Here is a 7,205-nt window from a genome sequence, read left to right as displayed (position 1 = left end):
CACATAAGCATTTTAATGTAAAATTATGGATGCCATGAACTTGAGAAATGTGTTGTTCGTTCTCTTGAAAATTGAAAGCAGGGTTTTTAGTAATTCCTTTCTGAGATGATGAGGGCTTAGATAAGGAGTACCATATTAAAACTAAGCTTCAAGAGAACCAGGACCATTTTGTAAAGGTACTGTTAGTACAGCAATGTTCACATCCTAAACCCCACATCCTGTGAATATCTTAGCTAATATGACAAAGGAAAATTAAGTACAGATGGTGTCAAGGTTAATAAGCATCTGACTTCATGATAGATTATCTTCATCATTAGCAGAAGCCCTATCTAATTAGAAGGGTACTTAAATATGTAACAGGGAGGCAATAAGAAAAGCATTAGAGTGATGGGATATTGGATCGATTCACTGCAACTTTTTTCAAAGAATTTTTGGTGATTCTTTTTCCATTAGCACAAAGTTTACCTCAATTCAGTTGTAAAAGCATCCATGATTTATTTTATATGCATGTTATTATGGCTGGTGAAAATTAAACAAAAAATACAGAAAGTAAAGAAATGCGTTTTGAGGAGTGAGCCACGGGTACTATATGAGTATAGACAATGTGCACCCTACATAGGTGTGATTGTGGATGTGTTGATATTTGATATATATATGAGTTATTTGTTATAAAACATAATACTCAGGCTGCATTTAAAAATTTTGTATGAGATAGTCAGGGTTAATCAAGATAAATGGGTAAAATTAAAATGATAAGGTTGGTAATAATTTTGACTGTACAATAACTAACATTGATGATAAGAGGTCTATTGTTTTTTTTCAGATATATAAAATATAATTCCTCTTCATCATTAAGAGGATCATGTTCCACTTAAGGTACTACTAACAATCGCCCTTCTTTTTCAAGCTGGTATTGGACTCACAGCCAACAACTTCCTCCTATTCTTCCGAATCTTCTCACTCCTTCAGGGTCAGAGGCCTAAGCCCACTGACCTCATCACCTGTCACCTGGCCCTTGTCCACTTAGTGATGCTCCTCATTGTGGTCTTCTTGGCATCTCCAGACCTGTTTGAGTCTCTGTATTTTCAGAGTGACTTCAAGTGTAAGGCATTCTTCTACATGCACAGGGTAAAGAGGAGCCTCTCCATCTGCACCACCTGCCTCCTGAGCATGCTGCAGGCTGTCGCCATCAGCCCTGGCACCTCCTGGTCTGCAACAATTAAACAGAAGTTCACAGGTTACATCTTTCACTCCTTCTTCTTCCTATGGGTTCTCAGTTTGTCTCTCAGTAGTAACCTGCTCTCCTCCATTGTGGCTTCTTCTAATGGGACCAAGACCAATGTGCTAAGTATCAGCAAATACAACTCACTTTCTTCCATAAGCTACATTATCAGGAGGCTGTCTTTCAAGCTGCCACTGTTTATGAATGTCTTCTTTGTAGCAGTCATGCTGCTCTCAAGTGCATACATGGTAATTCTCCTGTCCAGGCATCAGAGATGATCCCAACACCTTCATAGAACCAACCTCTCTCCAAGAGCCTCCCCAGAGAAAAGGGCCACCCAGACCATCCTGCTGCTGGTGAGTTGCTTTGTGGTCATGTACTGGGTGGACCTTATTATCTCATCCTCCTCAGCTCTATTATTGGCTTATGACTTAGTCATTGTGAGTGTCCAGAGGCTTGTGGGCAGTTTCTATTCCACTGTCAGCACTTTCATACTTATTAGTTCTGATAAAAGAATAATCAAAATTTTGCATAATGTGTGACATAAATATAATTTTTTAATAAATTAGTTATAAAAATAGTCTGAAAAATAGATTCTTTTGACATTAGTTAAATTATCCAAGAAGTAGATGACTTGATATATAATTTAATGACACTTTTAATCTATCTAAATTCTTTTGAAACCTATGCTGCCAAAGACAGTGGTTTCTTGAATTTAATGTCCACCCTTATAGTCTCCTGTGTCTACAAGATCTTTATCTTTAATTTTGATTCCCTAATTTTTCTATAAGAAAACTTTTCCACCTTCTTGAAGTGTACACTCAAGAAGGTCCTGTTGGTAAATACAATCTCTCTCCCTTTCTCTCTCTCTTTTTTTTTTTTTACTTTTTAAGATAATTTAGTTTACCCTTATTTATTAAAAATATGCTAGCTATGTATCCAATTATAGGTTGAACAATAACTTTTTTTCAGAACTGTTAATATTTATTTCTCAGTTTTCTGGGTCTGTACAGACTGTAGAGATTTTACTCTCCCCTTGTAGGTTATCTCTCCTTCTCATGGCTTTTACTTGTCTTCATTCTATTTGGTGTTATGCAGTTTGACTGTTATTTTGTTAAATATCTTTCTTTATTGCTGTCTTTTAGACACAGCACACTTCTGCATTTATGAGTTTACACCTGGTTTTTAATTTTAGAAATTTGAAAATAATTATTTTATTAGTGTGATTTATTATTTATATGGACTTAAGTAAAATAATTGTGCTGTGTTCCTTCTCATTCTGTTACTTATGTATGTATAATTACATTCATATTGCTATTATTTTATTTATCTTACTGTATTTGGCTATATTCATTCTGTTCAATAGTTCAATTCACTAATCCAGTTTACTAATCCTGTCGTCATCAACTCAGTCTAATTTAATATTTAACTCATACATGGTATATTAATATGTATTTAAATTATTCCATTTCTATTTGACTTTTTTCCAAATTTGCTTGTTTAGTTTATAATGTTCTGATTATTTTGATATCCCTTTTTCCCCTTTTGCTTAAAAATTTAATCATATTTCCATATACCTAGGTTTTGTGATGCCTAATTTCTTCTGACCCCTTTACCTGATGGCTTATTTTCTTCTGTCCTTTACAGTTTTTAATTTGCTTCTCACACAAATAAAGATCTCACATTAAAACAAAATAGTATGGCTTGGCTTGTAATTTTTGTTAAAAGCAGTAGTATATGTTGTATAAAACAGTATATTGGGGGTAAATAGTTTTTAGGTTATTGATGAGCAGTTTTCCCTCAGACAGGCCTTAGTATAGGGGTTTGTGGTCATGTAGATGAGAGATAGGCTGGGATTGAAATTTGTTATGGCAGCAATGACCTTCTGAGCACCAGGGAATTCAAATCCTTTTCAGGATACTTTGCCAATATCTCCCAGGTTTGCTATGCCTTCCCTTTGTGCCTTTTATCAGAGATGGTCTCATGCACAGCTGTATTTTACTGTCATTTTTACTCCTTTTTTTGTTTTTTTTTTTTTTGTTTTTTTGAGATGGAGTCTTGCTTTTGTCATCCAGGCTGAAGTGCAATGGCACAATCTCAGCTCACTGCCACCTCCCCCTCCCAGGTTCAAGCAATTCTCCTGCCTCAGCCTCCTGAGTAGCTGGCATTACAGGCACCCACCACCACGCCCGGCTACTTTTTGTATTTTTAGTAGAGACGGGGTTTCACCATGTTGGCCAGGCTGGTCTTGAACTCCTGACCTCAGGTGATTCACCTGCCTCGGCCTCCCAAAGTGCTGGGATCACAGGTGTGAGCCACTGTGCCCGGCCAACTCCATGTTTTTTAACTTGGTGGCAGGGGGTGAGGGAGTGAGGATATCTCTGTTGCTCTGAAGCCTCAGACAGCACTGTCAACTGGGGCGTGTGGTTACTGACATGTAAAGATTTTCCTACCCATCCTATAGATGCAATGCAGGGACAAGAGCACATTTCCGTTTCTCCCCCAGTAGTAGAGAGGCTCCTAGTCCATGTTTCTAACTCCCAGTGGAAGTGGGTCTGCAACAGTGCCCTGTAAATTAACGGTTTAGTTTATTTGTTGTTGTTGTTGTTTTGAGACAGGGTCTCACTTTGTCTCCCAGGCTAGAGTGCAGTGGCGCAATCTCGGCTTACTGCAGTCTCGACCTTCTGGGCTTAAGTGATCCTGCCGCCTCAGCCCCCCAAGTAGCTGAGACTACAGGCATGTGCCACCATGCTGTTATTTTTTGTATTTTTTGTAGGGACAAGGTTTCACCATATTGCTGGTCTTGAACTCCTGGGCTCAATTAATCTGCCTGCCTCGGCCTCTCATAGTGCTAGAATTATAGGCATAAGGCCCGCGCCTGGCTAGGCTTCAGTTTCTTTATGGGAGATGCATCCGTGCGGAGATGTGGATGTTGGCCTTGTTTCTCCACCATCAGCTGCTGTGAGTTTTTTCACGGTTCCCTCTGGCTCATGTTTGGATGCTCTTACACTGCACATTGGGCCTTGTATTCCATAGGAGAGATGGGAGAGCTATGTCTCCAGAGTTGTAGCAGTGGGCGGGATAGTGGTCCCTCCCCATCAGCATTGTTGCGGAAGCATTCTCAGGATTCTACCCCATCCTCCCTGACAGGCCTTGTAGGGTTACTAGAAACACTCTAACAAAGGTGTAAACCTTGTGTCTGTAGACTCCAGGGTTTCACCTTCTCCTTCACCCACCTACACGTAGACACCAGGTACTACTTCAAAAGTTTTGGTTTGATTTTACCAGTGTACATGGTCTTTCCGGTGCACATAAAAGCCTGGGGCCTCCGTTACCTGCAGGCTTCTGCATCCCCTGATGTTGAGTTTGTTGTCTTCCCCGTGAATTCAGGTCTCTAAATGGCTCAGAACAAGCCATTCAATTCATTTGCAGTTTCTCCAGCTTTTTTGTTTGTGTAATGTAGGAGCAACTCTTTGTCAGGTGTCTACATCTACAAACTTAACTCAGAAGTGAATATTTTTAAATACATTTCTTTTCTATCATACTTTTAGTACTTCTCTACAATTACCTATGCTAATTGTTCTTCAGTATTTTTTATATTTGTATGTCTTTATCTCTCCATTTTAATTATTTATTTATTTTTTATTTATTTATTTTTTGAGATGGAGTCTCACTCTATTGCCCAGACTGGAGTGCAGTGGCATGATCTTGGCTCACTGCAACCTCCACCTCCCAGGTTCAAGTGATTCTCCTGCCTTAGCCTCCCCAGTAGCTGGGATTACAGGCATGCGCCACCAAGCTTGGTTAATTTTTGTATTTTTTTAGTAGAGACAGGGTTTCGCCATGTTGGCCAGGCTGTTCTCAAACTCCTGAACTCAGGTGATCCACCTGCCTCCTCTTCCCAAAGTGCTCAGGTTACAGATGTGAGCCACCGTGCCTGACCTAGTTAGAAGTAATCTTATTTGTTTATTTTTAGTTTTGTTCCCTGGAATTTTGAGGTTAAATTCAAAATTTCGTTGCTCAGACGAATGTCATGGGACTTCCACCCAACTTTTTTTTTTTTTTTTTTGGTAGCAGTTTCAGAGTGTCAGGTCTTACATTTAAGTTTTTAATAAATTATCAGTTAATTTTTATATATGGTGTAAAATGAAGGTGTTATTTTGTTGTTCTCTGTGTGAATACCCAGTTTTCCCAACACTATTTATTGAAGAGACTGTCATTCTTTATTGTGTATTTTTGTTACCTTCATCTAAAATCAATTAGCTGTAAATGCATGAATTTCTGAGCTTTTTATTTCACTCCCATTAACCTATGTATCTGTTTTTATGCCCATACCATACTGTTTTGGATACTATAGCTTTGTACCATGTTTCGTTGTCAAGTAATGTAATGTTGGCACATTTTTTTTTTTTTTTAGCTGATATTGCCCTGACTCTTCAGGGCCTTTTTTGTATCATATAAATTATAGAATTTTTATCTTATGTCTGTAAAGTATGTCACTGATATTTTGATAAGAATTATATTAAATCTGTAGATTATCTTGTGTAATATAGACATGAAAAAATATTAATTCTAGAAATTCATGAATAAGGGACATCTTTCCATTTGTTTTTAATTTTTGACCTCAATTCTAAAAGCTTTTTTTAGCTTTTAATGTAGAGATTTTACCTTTTTGATTCAGTTTATTTCTGAGTATACTTTTTGTATGTATTATAGATGGAATTGTTTTCTTGATTTCTTTTTCAAACACTTTTACACAGTTTCTTGTTAGTGTATAAAAACCCTATTGACTTTTGTATGTTGAATTTATCTCTTGCAAGTTTACTACATTTCTACATTAGATCTAACAGTTTTTTAGTGGAGTTTTAAAGGTTTTGTATATAAAATTATGTGGTCTGCAAAGAGTGACAAGTTAACTTCGTTTCCAATCTGTATGCCTTTGATTTTGTTCTCTTAATTTCTCTGGCTTGGATATAGAGTGTTGTATTGAATAAGGTTGATGAAAGTGGGCATTCTTGTTGTGTTCCAGGTCTTATAGAAAAAGCTTGCAACTTTGTCTCATTTAATATATTATTAGCTATTTATTTGTAATACATGACCTTTAATTGGTTTAGGTGAATTTATTCTACACCTAATTTGTTGAGAGTTTTTTTCATGAAGAGATGTTACTTTGAAAAGAATTTATTCAAATATTTAAATGTTATACTTGGTCCTGTGGTGTGTCTTTCTAATCATAAGCTGAGACGTGCATCCATACCTACAGGAGGGCATAATGGCATCATATCTCATATTCTGTCAAAATGACCTGCTTTTGAAGTCTATTGTGAGTGTCTGACTCCATAAAATAAATTGAGGCCCAGGAACTGTCATCTGCTTTCTTCATTGAATTATGCCAAGTGTCTGAAAAAGTGCTTAATATATACATGATGAATATATAAGCCCTAACTCCCACCTCTTTAGATATATCTGACTGTGCCTTTCTCAGCACCCAGGGATATCCATTCTCTCTAGGTCAAGGACAAAGTCTAGCTAAAATGAAGCTCAATTGTCCTTCACAAATGTAAGAACAAGTTTGTCTTTTATATACTTTTCCAATTATAGAGGGACATGAATCATTGAGACATGAGAAAAAGCCTCTTGGGTGAAAGAACAGAAAAAAATATATAAATATGAACAACCAGAGCAAGCCCAGCATCCTTTCCACCGAGCCAGGCACTAGGGATCCACTTTTCATGTTTTATGTCATTCATTCCTCACAAAAACCATATGAGGTTCATTGTACAATTCTCTTCAGAGATGGAAACTGAGGCTGATAGAGATGCATTGTTACTCTGAAACACAGTAGCTGGCAGAGTCACCACTGTGCCTTAGAGAAAACAGATGTTTGTCTACTGAACAGCTGGTCTGGGAACTGTGGAGTGGTGGTGAAGTCCTGGTAAAAGTTCAAGAAAATGGTAAAGAAGAAGATAGTTTGACCCCGGAA

The 7,205-nt window shown here is 37.4% G+C and overlaps 1 pseudogene; it reads left to right on the top strand.

The window, feature by feature from the left end:
* The first annotated feature begins 1,001 nt into the window (after positions 1-1,001).
* Positions 1,002-1,791, top strand: LOC129527824 (vomeronasal type-1 receptor 90-like; annotated as a pseudogene).
* The last annotated feature ends 5,414 nt before the right edge of the window (positions 1,792-7,205 follow it).

This window comes from Gorilla gorilla, chromosome 18 (assembly GCF_029281585.2).
Source record: "Gorilla gorilla gorilla isolate KB3781 chromosome 18, NHGRI_mGorGor1-v2.1_pri, whole genome shotgun sequence".
In the NCBI taxonomy this organism is placed as follows: Eukaryota; Metazoa; Chordata; class Mammalia; order Primates; family Hominidae; genus Gorilla; species Gorilla gorilla.
The sequence above is the reverse complement of the archived record's forward strand: the minus strand, read 5'-3'. Positions and strand labels throughout refer to the sequence as shown.